This window comes from Asparagus officinalis, chromosome 4 (genome assembly GCF_001876935.1).
Source record: "Asparagus officinalis chromosome 4, Aspof.V1, whole genome shotgun sequence".
NCBI classification, from domain to species: domain Eukaryota; kingdom Viridiplantae; phylum Streptophyta; class Magnoliopsida; order Asparagales; family Asparagaceae; genus Asparagus; species Asparagus officinalis.
The window spans coordinates 61,126,318-61,139,482 of NC_033797.1; the positions used below are offsets into that span (position 1 = coordinate 61,126,318).

General features: G+C 41.2%; 1 long non-coding RNA gene across 1 annotated transcript; it reads left to right on the plus strand.

Moving 5' to 3' along the window:
* Positions 1,127-11,525, plus strand: LOC109837557. The gene is made up of 4 exons (XR_002246311.1): positions 1,127-3,473; positions 9,727-9,789; positions 9,875-9,963; positions 11,163-11,525. It is a non-coding gene; the product is annotated as an uncharacterized LOC109837557 (long non-coding RNA).

A 13,165-nucleotide genomic window follows, 5' to 3' on the forward strand; every position in this document is an offset into this window, starting at 1 on the left:
GTCTTCATCTTGCATATGACAAGAATTATACTTATGCAAAAGGAGAGAATTATACTTATGCAAAAGGAGTTGGATGTTAACTTCAGAAGCAGTGTCATATTTTTCTTTTATTGCATTCCACATGTCCATGGAAGTCTTATAAGTTTAAAAAACTTTGATTAAGTTATCTTCCATGAACATGAGCATAAGGCTTTTCGCTTTTTTATCTTTCGACTTCTACTATTCAAACCCTTTTTTTTCTTCTTCAGGTGTTGATTTATCAGTAAGGGTTAGAGCAATGGTTTCGATTACATCATTAATGTTGTCATGAATAAGAGCATATCATATTTTTCTATGCCACATATCATAATTACTACCATTAAATTTGTCAATTTTTCCTAGTTCTGATGGAACGAGTTTACTAGCCATTCGGTAAAGAACTAAAACTAAATTCAATTTTAAAGTATGTATAAGGTTGATATTTTGACAATTATACTAAAATATAATAAAGTTAAATAAATTAATTAATTAAAATGAACCTGACTATTTCGAGTTGATGAAAGAAGTTCTAATTTGAGCGAGATTGTCACTCAACGGTGTTGATTGGATCAACACTTGTCGAATTTTTAGCGCTGTGAGAGCAAGTCACCTTCTTCAGATGCAAAGGCAGTGGGACCCATGGGCTTTAATCTTAAACTTGAAGATGTAGGTCACGAGTAGGCCTTGAAGATGGTAAGTGGGTAGTATACGTGATAGGAGTAGGCTATGAACAAGTAGGTTAAAATGAACTATGAGTGGGTAGTACACGTGATAGGAGTAGGCTATGAACAAGTAGGTTAAAATGAACTATGACAAGACTTGACAAGTAGGCTATGAAAAATAATGGATGTAGCTTGAACAAGTAGGTTAAAATGAACTATGACAAGACTTGACAAGTAGGCTATGAAAAATAATGGATGTAGCTAGACCTAGGGTTGGCTTTGGAAGGCTATGTTGTAGGACCAAAAAACAAAGGGATGTAGCCCTTGAGAAATTAAAAAAATGTGACAAGACTTGACTAGTAGGCTATGAACAACGGCTACAAGCTAGAGTGGAGAAAAGAGAGTAGTCTAGGAAAAAAAATAAATGATTCGTTGACAGACCTCAACAAAGTGTATTTCTTCTTCAAAGAGTACGGTGGCTTTTAACTTTGAGACATGGTTATGACCAAAAAAGGATTATGAATGCTTCCTTTTCTTCTTCAACTGAACGCTTCTTCTTCTTCTTCAACAGAGAGTGCTTCTTCTTCAAGAATTAGAAAAATTGAGAGAGAGAGAGAGAGAGAGAGAGAGAGAGAGAGAGAGAGAGACTGCTCTGATACCTGATCGAAAACAGAGAAGAAGCAATAGATTTTGATGATCGAAAACAGAGAAGAAGCAATAGATTTTGATGATCGAAAACAGATAAGAAGCAATAGATTTTGAAAGGGGTTCCGGTAACGAGTAAGAGGTTTTTCATTTTTCTTCGCTGTTGTATATTTTGAAGAAGATTGACCCTCTTTTTATAGGAGCTAAACCTATTATCTCCACACCCTTCGGTTCCGCCCCACGAGAGATTTCTCTCAACAAACCATTCCACGATCCCACGTTTTCTCATCCCCGCCAAATCCAACCTCTCAGAACCCTAGCCCTAATTCCCCCTTCACTCCCTCTCCCCTCTCGCCTAACCCAAAACCCTAGGTCCTTCTCGTCGCACGGCTCCGCAAACCCTAGCTTCTATCCCGAAGATCTCGGAATCAATGGAGTTGACGATTCCAGCAAGGTCTCAGCTTGTAGTTTCGAAGAAACCAATGAAAGCCGTAAAAAGGCGACGCCTTTGGCGAAATCCCCGACAAATTGGGCGATTCTCGAGGAAGGGATCAGTACCGAGCAAGTGCAGAGCGTTGTGTCCATTTTGAAGGCCAACGCCGAAGAGGCGATTGGGTTGAGCTTGGATAAGTTGGAGTTTGCGGTGAAAGTGATCGAAGCCTCGGATAATGTCGGTGAGAATTTGATTGAGTTCTTCAAACGGGCTTTGAAGAGTGAGAAACCTGTGAGAACTTCGAGAACTACATAGAGCTTTTTGTTCAGTCTGTTAAGAGTTTACCTGCTCTCAGTACGAAGTAAGCTTACATCTTATGGGATTTGGTTAAGGAGTTGGGCGAGGAGAAAGAGCTTCTAAATACTGAGATTCTTAATGGGTTGACTTCCATTTCCTGGAAATTGAAAAAAGGTAAATCAGCCTATGAAGTTTTCAATAAGTTTGATGAGTCTGGTTGTAGTCCTAATGCAGAAGTTTATTATTACACCATTCAATCTCTTACTAAGAGATGGATGTCCGCAACTGCATGGTCGATCTGTTTGTGAGGATATGATAAATTCTGGGAGCCTACCTGACAAGGGGAAGATTGGAGAGATTATGAATTTCTTTTGCGAGGCAAACAAGGCAAAAGAAGCCCATTTGGTTTATTTGACGGCGGAGGAGAAGAATTTATCTCCACCAAGATCTAGTGTGGATGTATTAATTCGCAGGCTTGCGCTAAATGATGAAACGGTTTCTTTAGCTTTGGAGTTGCTTGGGAACTATCCGATCAACTCATTTAAACCCGCGACGAAGACTTTTCCTGCCATTGTTAATGGAATGTGTAAGGTTAAGAAAAGCGAGGAGGTAAAAAAAATTGCTATTGAGAATAGTTGAATCAGGCCAGACTCCAAGGAAAGCTTATTTCAATATTGCGATTAACGCGCTTTCTAAAGAAGGAGAACTCGAGGATGCGGTAGCTTTGTTGAAAATAATGGAGGGTAGAGGATCACGGCCAGATGTATGTACTTATACCGTTGTGACGGGTGGATATGCAGAGGGCGGTTGGATGGATGAGGCTTATAAGATCTTTTGTGAAGCCAAGAAAAGACATGCTGAGCTTAGCCCTGCTGCTCATCATATTCTTACTCGTGGCTATTGCGAAATCGGGGAGTTTGAAAGGGCCCTTGATTGCTTGAAGGAAATGAAGGAGCACGGCGTACATCAGAGGATTGGCGTACATCAGAGAAACTCTTGGAGGAGATGAAAGAGTTTGGTTTGTATCTTAAGGGGGCAACTCGTTGAAGCTTGACCTCCTCTAAAGCCTGTTGAAGTTTATACTTTCACATTACCGATTTTATCCTCTTTCGTTTTGTGCTAGCGGCTACTTGTTCTAGTGAGCTGTATATACGTCTGTCTGAATACCTCTAGCTGAGAGAGGAAACAGTTTGGAACTCTTTGCACCTTCACTTCCATTTAATTCATTTCATTTTCTTCCATCAGTTTATACTCAATATTGCGCATGATTGGCGCCGCTTGCTTTTTATATATAACGGTGTCCTTTATACTAACTCTTCTGCTTCCTGATATTATTGTGTGATTAGTGTGTCACTTTTGTTGAATTCATTCTGGTAAAGAAGGATTTTTGTAGTCGAATTTGTTCTGCTTACTCTCAGGTAAATGAACTTTGTTGGCCTGTAAGTATTGTTCCGCGTGTGAATCACGTGGGGGGGACCACACGTGAGCAAATTGACTGAGGTGAAAACCGCGTGCACCCAAAGACCCCGCGTGAGGTGTTCTCGTGAACACCGACCCGAATTCCCAGGCCCACCCGACAAACCAAGGCTATATATATTATTTGTTTCCTAGGGCAAAGGAGAGCAAGTTGAGGGGTTCTTGTTGTACGACAGCAAAAGAAAAGGCAGGAGTTTTGCGGCTGCAAATTTGGGCGTCAAAGTGGGCGGCTACGAAGAAGTACAGGGGGCAGCGGCTGATTTGTTTGCTTTTCTTTTGGCGGCTGCTGCAGAAGAAAAGTGCTGGAGGCTGATTTGTGTTGTGCTTGGGTTTTGTGTCTCCCCCTTTGAGAGAATATTTGTAAGAGGGATTTGAGAGTTTGTTTGAGAGGGTTTAGATTGTGAGATTGTAAACCCCAGTTGTATCTCTCCCTCTATTAGTAGATCTCCCCCCTCCTTGCCCCGTGGACGTAGGCTATTTGCCGAACCACGTAAAAGTTGTGTTCTTGTCGTGATTTGTAATAGCTTGTAGGTTCCCTCGACGCGCAGTCTTAGAGCTGACGAGAGGAAGAGCAGATATCTCACTTTGATGAGATATCTGGCTTTCGGTTCTTGTTTCCTTTGAGAAACGAGAATTCCGTTGTGATCTAATCTCTTGTTGTGCACCTTGCGCACCGGAGGTGCTGCCGAAATTTCCGCTGCGCACAACAAGTGGTATCCGATCGCACTCCCTGGGTCATTAACCTCTAGCCTCTTCACCTGGAACCTCTTGAAGTAAGCTCGAAGGCTCTCTCCGGGCTCTTGCCTCATCTGGAACAACACATGAGGGGGGCAGCTTCTGTTTGGTGTTAGTTAAGAAGTGGTGGATGAACTTCCGGCTGATCTGCTGGAAGCTGCTGATGGACTTTTTTTCAAGGGCGTTTCACCAGAGCTTGGCGCTCCCTGACAGGGTAATGGGGAAGTATCGGCATATAATAGCTTACGAAGCTTGGAGCATGCTCATTACATCATAATAGTTCTGGATGTGCTCGGAGGGGTCTCCTTCGCTCTATACTTCTCCATATGAGGCATCTTGAACTTCTCACATGGGCCATTCATGAGGTCGTTGGAAAGGGGGGTGTTCCCCCAATGGCCTCTACGATCGGTCTATACACCCGATCGTATCCGGATGCCCTCAGGGTGGCAGAGAGGGCTGGAGAGGTATGATGGTGGAGGAGAGTCTTAAAGATTACTCCTCTAGGGTGATTTCCAGGGCGACTAGGACCGGGAATCTCGCCGGTGGATTCAGAATCAAGGAGGAGGCCTCAACAAGGTTCCTCGGTGCGAGTCGACCAGTCTGGTGGTGAGGTTGCATGCTTGACGCAATCTCTTTGCTACATGGCAGCATCATGAGGAGTTTGTGGCGAAACTATACGTTGGGCTCTAGAAGGGGGGTGAGTCCTCGATCATTGGTCTCCAAAGGGGCGAAGAAGATGTGGGAAACACTCAATGAAAAGTATCTTACTAAGAGCATTGAGAATCGGCTTCACTTGAAGAAGAGGTTTTACCAGTTCAAGATGAAGAGGGGAGTTTCCATTAGGGAGCATGTTAATAACTTCACAAAGCTACTTTCAGACATGGCTAATGTGGATATCATGGTTGAGGATGAAGACAAGGCGATGCTACTTTTGTGTTCATTGCCCGATGATGGTTATGGTACTTTTGTCCTAACTATGATTAATGGAAGAACTATTGTTAGTTACAATGAGGTGACCTTAGCGTTGGTGAATTATGAGTTGAGGAAGAGTGTTGATGAGTCCTCCGAGAAGGCATCGGGAGATGCATTAGTAGTTCAAGGCCGTGGTTCAAACCGACGCAGAAGGTCGCGGTCTAGAGGTGCACATCGTGGGATTCGTAGGAATCAGTGTGCTTTTTGTAAAGAGGATGAACATTAGAAAGCTGAATGCCCAAAGTTAGATTGACCTGAGAAGAATAAGGGGAAAGCTGTACAAGCTTCAGAGGTGAATGTTGTCAAGACTAGTGGCAACGATTCAGATTCGGATTCTTCGGGCTATTCGTTGTCTGCACTACCGTCAGTTTGTGTTGCCAACTCTACAGAGTGGATGGTGGATTCGGGTGCTTCATACCACGTTTGCCCTAGGAGGGATTGGTTCTCCAGCTTTCAGAAGTTGGAAAGAGAGGATGTTGTGCTCATGGGTAATGGACATGCATGCTCTATTGGTGGTATTGGTACCGTTCGGATTAAGATGAGTGACGGGATTGTACGGGAGTTGGAAGAAGTGAGGTTCGTTCCGCAGTTGTCGAAGAACATCATTTCACTAGGAGCTTTGGTGGCATCTGGCTATAAAGTGACCTTAGCGGATTCTCGCTTGAAGGTCACATCGGGGTCCATGATTGTGATGAAGGGCGTCAGAAGGAGCAATTTGTATTATTTGCTCGGAAGCACAGAGATTGATAGGGAGATGACCGACTTCATCAGATTCGGCTAGACTGTGGCGTTGTTTGATGCTGGGTTATTTTATTGGAAATGTCGTGCATAGATTTTTGAGGAGTGTTTTGACCTGCAGTTTGAAGTCCTGTGAACCCATTGGTATGAGCGAGAAGACCGAGATGGAGTTTGGCACTTCTATCCATCATTCGAGGGGTTTTCTGAGGGGTGTTCATTCAGGCATTCGGGGGCCTTCCAAGGGAGCATTATTGGGAGGTAATAGGTATGTGGTTTCCGCAGTTGGGGATTGCTCTAGGCATTGGTGGGTCGCAACCAAATCCCGTTGGTGTGAAGTCCTAGAAGCCCGCAACAAATGGAGGAAGTGTATTGGCAGAAAGGTGAAGGTACTTCAGTCTGATGTTAGAGGGAGGTACAAGAGGGACCTATTTCTGCATTTGTGCCGAGCTCACGGCAATTGGAGACACTTCATTGGTGTGGAAACTTTGAGGCGACGAGGCGAGATGGTAAATTTGGGGAGTTGTTCCTTTCTGGAGGAGGATCGGCGTTTGATGTCGAGCATTGGCATTGGTGTGCGGGCTACGACATGTTTGGGCCATCTTATGTATAGGTTGCCGACTGCTGCATGTAGAGATTTTGGATCTGGTGGAGCTGCTTCAGATTTTGGGTTGCGTAGGATGTTTGGTTACCCAGCACTTGGTCACATCGTGGATGTGAGATTTGATCCGATAGAACATTTGGGATTCAGAGGCGTGTTTGATTATCAGGTATTGGCTTCTGACTTTGTTCTGAGCATGCATGTCACGTTTGACTCTCAGCAGGTGGAGAGTGGTGATCAGATCTTTGGGACATCGCAGCGGGTGGAGAGTGATGCTACTCCACGTTGGATGGAGACTCCAGATCATACTGCATCATTTGGGATTCCAGCTGATGTGACACAGATTGGGAATCGTGTTGATTTGGATGCAGATGATAGGTTGATTGATTCGAGAACAGCTGATAGATGTAGTCTGGATATGGCCATTGGTTCATCTCAGGTGGAGATGTTTGGATTATTTCAGTTTGGGGCCATTGGAGGTGCTATCAGCCGTAGACTTGATCGTGATATTAGAGAAGGATTGCGAACTCTTCTTGATTGAGGTCGTTAGCGGTCATTTGGATGAACTACGTGAGGCTTGATTCCTTGGGCAAGAGGATACGTAGGCAGTCTTTATGATGCAGCCGGGTTGGATTATTTGATGGGGGTGAGATCGATTTGGTGAACGACATTGACATTTGCGGTGAGTGTTCGCACTCCCATTTGGGTCTCAGCAAGTGAGGCATTTGGTGTAGTCGGTGTAGGCTCAGTTTGATTTGGTGAGTAGACACTGTTGTTTTGGATGAGTGTTCGCATTCCCGTTTGGGTCTCGACTTGTTGTGGATGGAGTCCGTTGTCATGAGTCCGTTGCCATGACGTACTGGATACAACAAGTGAGACATTTTGACACAGATTGGGGATCATTTGGATTTGGATGCAGATGATGAGTTGGATTCGATTGCAGCTGATGGACTTAATTTGGATACGGCCATTGGTTCACCTCAGATGGAGGTGTTTGATTTGTCTCAATTTGGAGCTATTGGGAGTGCTATTAGTTGCAGATCGTTTGGTGATATTGAAGAAGAGTTGCAGACTTTTCTATTTGTTTGAGGGCCTTTGGAGGCCATTTGGGTGAACTACGTTCGGCTTGATTCCTTGGGCAAGAGGATACGTAGGCAGTCTTTCAGATGCAGCCGGGTTTGGATTAGTTGATGGGGGTGAGATCGATTTGGTGAGCGACATCGACATTTGGGGTGAGTGTTTGCACTCCCATTTGGGTCTCAGCAAGTGAGGCATTTGGTGTAGTCGGTGTAGGCTCAGTTTGATTTGGTGAGTAGACACTATTTGTTTTTGGGTGAGTGTTCGCACTCCCGTTTGGGTCTCGACCTGTTGTGGATGGAATCCGTTGTCATGAGTCCGTTGCCATGACGTACTGGATACAACAAGTGAGGCATTTGGTTTGGTCGGTGTCGGCTCAGTTTTGGAAAAACTTCACCGAGGTGGAGAATTGTGAATGGGTGGGGGCCACAGTGTTGGCCAAGTAAACCGCGTGAAAATGATTCACGTGAAATGATAATGGACCACGGGTGAAGGCAAAGCTAAGATCCAGCGGACAAGTCCTGAGGCCCAAGTTCGCATTGGTTGTAAACCGCATCACTAGGCTATTTATACCCACGAGATTTTCTAGGGTTCTGTGCGCAAGTTTGGGGTTTACATTGGCGGTTGCAGCAGGAGAAAAGAAGGAGCAGCGGCTTGTTCTTGTCGTGATTTGTAATAGCTTGTAGGATCCCTCGACGCGCAGTCCTAGAGCTGACGAGAGGACCCTCGACGCGCAGTCTTAGAGCTGACGAGAGGAAGAGCAGATATCTCACTTTGATGAGATATCTGGCTTTCGGTTCTTGTTTCCTTTGAGAAACGAGAATTCCGTTGTGATCTAATCTCTTGTTGTGCACCTTGCGCACCGGAGATGCTGCCGAAATTTCCGCTGCGCACAACACCGCGGTCATTAATTATCTTGTGCACATCTGTTACTTTTTGTGACATCTTCAGAAAGCATATGCTGATTTTTCCAGTAGAAAAGTAATCAACAATAATCGAACCCGATGAAGTAGTAATTTTACGTTTCGTGGAAGATCCTTTTGCGTAGTGATCATTTTATACCTTATGAAGGGTGAAATTTACCTTCTTTTTCAATCGGTGTATGGTCCATCCTGCTAATGTTCACTTATAATCATTTGTTGTTTATGGTTTTCATCTTTTGCTAGTTGATGTTTGTAACAAATAGTTACAAGATCCTTCATAAAATGCCACAGGATGACCATATAATTGGGGGTTAAAATAAGTGCAGCCCTGTAGTACATTCTTAAATTCTGTGGGTAATAAACTCAACTTTCCGAGCAGCAAGCTAATAAAGATGAGCCCATTTCTAGATTTTATAGGAAAACCATTTCTTGAATTGGGTTATAGAACGGTCATGTGCCTTTTCGACGAGCACCACTTAAGGTCTCATTATCTGCTTCATTTGTTTCAAGATACTCACGCATGTACATGTCAAGTATGAATGATTGTAGATATTTATGTTTATATGCATGTACGTAGTATGCGTGTATCATGGAACACTCTTCTCATTAACTGTAGGTGTTCATGTATTTATGTATGTACGTAGTATGCGTGTACCTATGAGTTACGATATTATCTTCAAATTTTTTTCTGTAGCTCCTTATAATATTCTTCTACGGTGCTTTTAATTAGTAGCATGTGTCTGCCTATAAATTGTGGTTAAATGTTTCGATGGTCTGTCGAAAATGCTTCTTACAGTGTTCTGAAAGCCTTTGTTTTGGTTCCTTCAAGCAAACGCTGCAAAGTGTAGATTTTGAGATATGTACCATGGTTCTGTAGCGCTATTTGATAGACTCTGCCCTGTTATGATTATTTTTCTCGCGTTCAAGGATATCTGAAAATGATTCTTTCCGTTCTATTTACCTATTAACCCCACATGATGATTGTATGAAGCTATCAGCGTAATCTTCTGTGCTTCTTTATTTTTTATCCCAGACTTAGAAGTTAGCAAGTTAAACTGCCTAATAAATCCTTTTACTGCACTTGGTTGGTGTTGTTAGGTACATTGAACTATCTTAGAGTTATGATATGCTCTTGTGTGCTAACCTCTGTAGGATAACTTCTGTTGTAATAACAAAGACTGTAAAATGAAGAGCGAGAGAGTCGAAAGGCAATCGGTCTAGCCCCACGTTATCCTTTTCTTCTTTCTGATCATGTCCATTCGATGCGGTACATTGATGCCCTTGGTATTTTGCCTGCAAGAGGAATCTAGAACTGAAGGCCACGAAGCCGCAGCTTATCTTCAAGAAAAGGCGAAGAGATCACTCCTTTTGTGAAGGCAGCCACCAAAGGTGAGGACCATCTATTATGTAACTCTGTACTTTTGAAAAGTGCAAGTGTTGTAGGATCTGATGCTGTGTGTCTTACAAATTGACCCGGACCAAAAATATATATGTTTGCTTAGGGGGGTTATTGGTTGGGACAAATTGGGGCCAAGTGGGAAAATTGTTCCAATGGAATAATTTTACCCCTATGAGATATTTTGAGTGGGATAAAGTGGGATAATTTGAGCATTTGATTTGACAATTCATGTGGGATAATTGATGATATGGCACCTTATTAAAATATAATTTTATCTATTAATTACTTCTAAATTAACTTATCCAATTGGTTTAGTATATTATTTAGTATATTATTATAATACAAATATTATTTTACTTTATATTAAAATATAATATATTATACTATACTTACAAATTACTATTATTAATTATTATATTATATTATATTATATTATATTAGCATGCTATACTATATATATAGTATAATAGGATATAATATACTAATTAGTATTATATAATAATTTATTACATAATATTATTAATATATGTTATTAAAATATTATATATGTTATTAAAATATTAATATATGTTATTATATAAGATTATTAATATATGTTATTAAAATATTATATAATATTATAATAATTACATTATACTATAATTACCATTATATAATATTATTAATATATGCTATTAAATTATGTTATTAAAATATTAATATATGTTAATTTTATATATCATGTCATATATTTATAATATAATTAGCATGTATTAGTTAAGTAATACAAAAATATTTTTAATTATCCCAATTACCTTCAAAGTGGAACAACATTGTTCCAATATGAAGGATGTGATAAATTTTTACTATTGGGACAAAATTTTTGTATATGAGTGGGGTAATTTTATCCCAAGTGGTGTAATTGTCTCACTAGTGTTCCAAAACACTAATAACACAAAAATGTATTATCTTTGTTCCATTGTCCCAATGAATAACACTTTGAAATAGAATCCCCAAAATATCCCAACCAACAACCCCTCCTTAGGCCACATGTGTCTCATATTGTATCATGTAACATCTTCATTAGAAGCAAGCTCAAGATAGTTTTACATTATATATCTTTAGAAGTTTCATATTAAGCAATGACTAAATTTATTGTTGGAGTTATTTATTTCTCGCTATTGTTTCTCATTGTTCATTATGTTGCAAGAGGGTGCGAATACAGGAAAAATTCGAAGCTGGCAAAATAGCTTTGGTCGGTCGACTGATTTCTTAGACCAGTCAACCGATAACATGCACGCGGGAACTGTGAAAATCGTCGCACTGGACAATCGACTGATGAACCATTACCGGTCGACTAATGATGGACTACCGGTTGGCTAATGATGCTTCATCAGTCGACCGATAGCGGGTTATTGGGCCGAATCTGTTTCCTTGTCTGTTTTGGTTTAGGGTTTTATAGTAGAAACACGTTTTGTTAGGGTTTTAAGATCAGAAAAATAGAGTTGTCTAAGCACTTTGAGAGGGAGATTATTGAGAGGGAGTGAGATCTTGTTGGTTAGGATTATTGTGATTGTTTGAGAGTTGTAACATATTGTATTTCTCCTCTATATAGTGAAATCTCCTCATCCTCTCCCCATGGACGTAGGCAATTTGCCGAATCACATAATTCTCTGTGTTTGCGTTGATTTTGGTTGTTCTATTGTGGATTGCAGTCGGTGTGATTCTCCGTGCATTGCTTACCGACTCGTTGTGAATTTTGAGTCCGCTTCCGCCAAGCGCAACAATTAGTATCAGAGCTTAGGGTTTCAGATCTATGGTTTGATTTGGGCGGTTGGGAAATCGTTTTGGAATCCAATCTAGGGTTTAATTTGGATAAGTTCTCAATTCTATCAGTCGACGAATTTTTCTCTACAAGTTGAAGTTAGTAAGTTAATGGTAGGAGAAAGTGGTGAAAGTAACAAGGCTACATCAAGTATAGTTCAGGTTGCGCTTCAGAATACGAAGATCAATGTGGTGAAGTATGACGGTAAAATCAACTTTGGGTTGTGGATGAGTGATGTGCAAGATGCTTTGAATGTTCAAAATTTAGAAGAGACGATAATAACTCATGAGACACAACCTAAATATGACGAGGCGATATGGGACAAGATGAATAGAAATGTTTGTGGGGGTGATTAGGTCTTGTTTAGAACAAGAGTTGAAATATGATGTTATTGGCGTGACGTTTGCGAGGAAAATGTGGGAGATTCTTAACAACAAGTATCTTACAAAGAGTGTTGAGAATCGGTTGCACTTGTTGCGGAGATTATTCAGATTCCAGATGTTCAGGGGTACCTCACTTGCAGATCATGTGAACAACTATACGAAGTTGTTGTCGGACTTGGCGAATGTGGATGAGAAGATATCAAATGAGTACAAGGTGATCATTTTGTTAGGCTCATTACCCGATGAGGATTTTGATACATTTGTGCTTATATTGTTGAATGATAGATCTTCCATCACCTATAGTGAAGTGACTAATGCATTGACAAATTTTGATTTGAGGAAGAAGGATAAAGAGTCTTCCAGAGCTAATATTTCAGGAGAAGCCTTGTCGACAAAAGGAATGAGTTCTTATCCTAGAGGTGGCAATCGAGGCAGGTCAAAGTCAAGAGGCCACTATTAAATTGCGAAAAACCAGTGTGCTTTATGCAGAGAACAAGGACATTAGAAAAGAGATTGCACGAAGCTGAGAGAGAAGGAGAATAACAAGAAGAATGACCCAAATGCCAGTGAGGTGAATGTTGCTAAGAGTGGTAATGATTCTGATGATTCATGTTTTTCTCTATTAATTACTCCAGAGATTAACTATGCGGAAGCATCGGATTGGATGCTGGATTCTGATGCTACTTATCATGTGACTCCCCAGAGAGATTGGTTTGCATCTTTTGAGAAACTCGATAGAGGTGTGGTGGTCATGGAAAACAATCAATCCTATGGGATTTGTGGAATAGGTACCGTCAGGATTCGGATGCATGATGGAGTTGTGAGAGAATCGAATGAAGTAAGGTTTGTTCCTCAACAGAAGAAGAATCTTATCTATGGGAGCTATGGAGGCAAAGAGATTCAAGTTAACTTTTGAGAACGCTGTAACTAAAGTTACTAAAGGATTATTGATAGTGATGAAAGGTGTCCGCAATAGAAATATTTATTATCTGAAGGGAAACACCG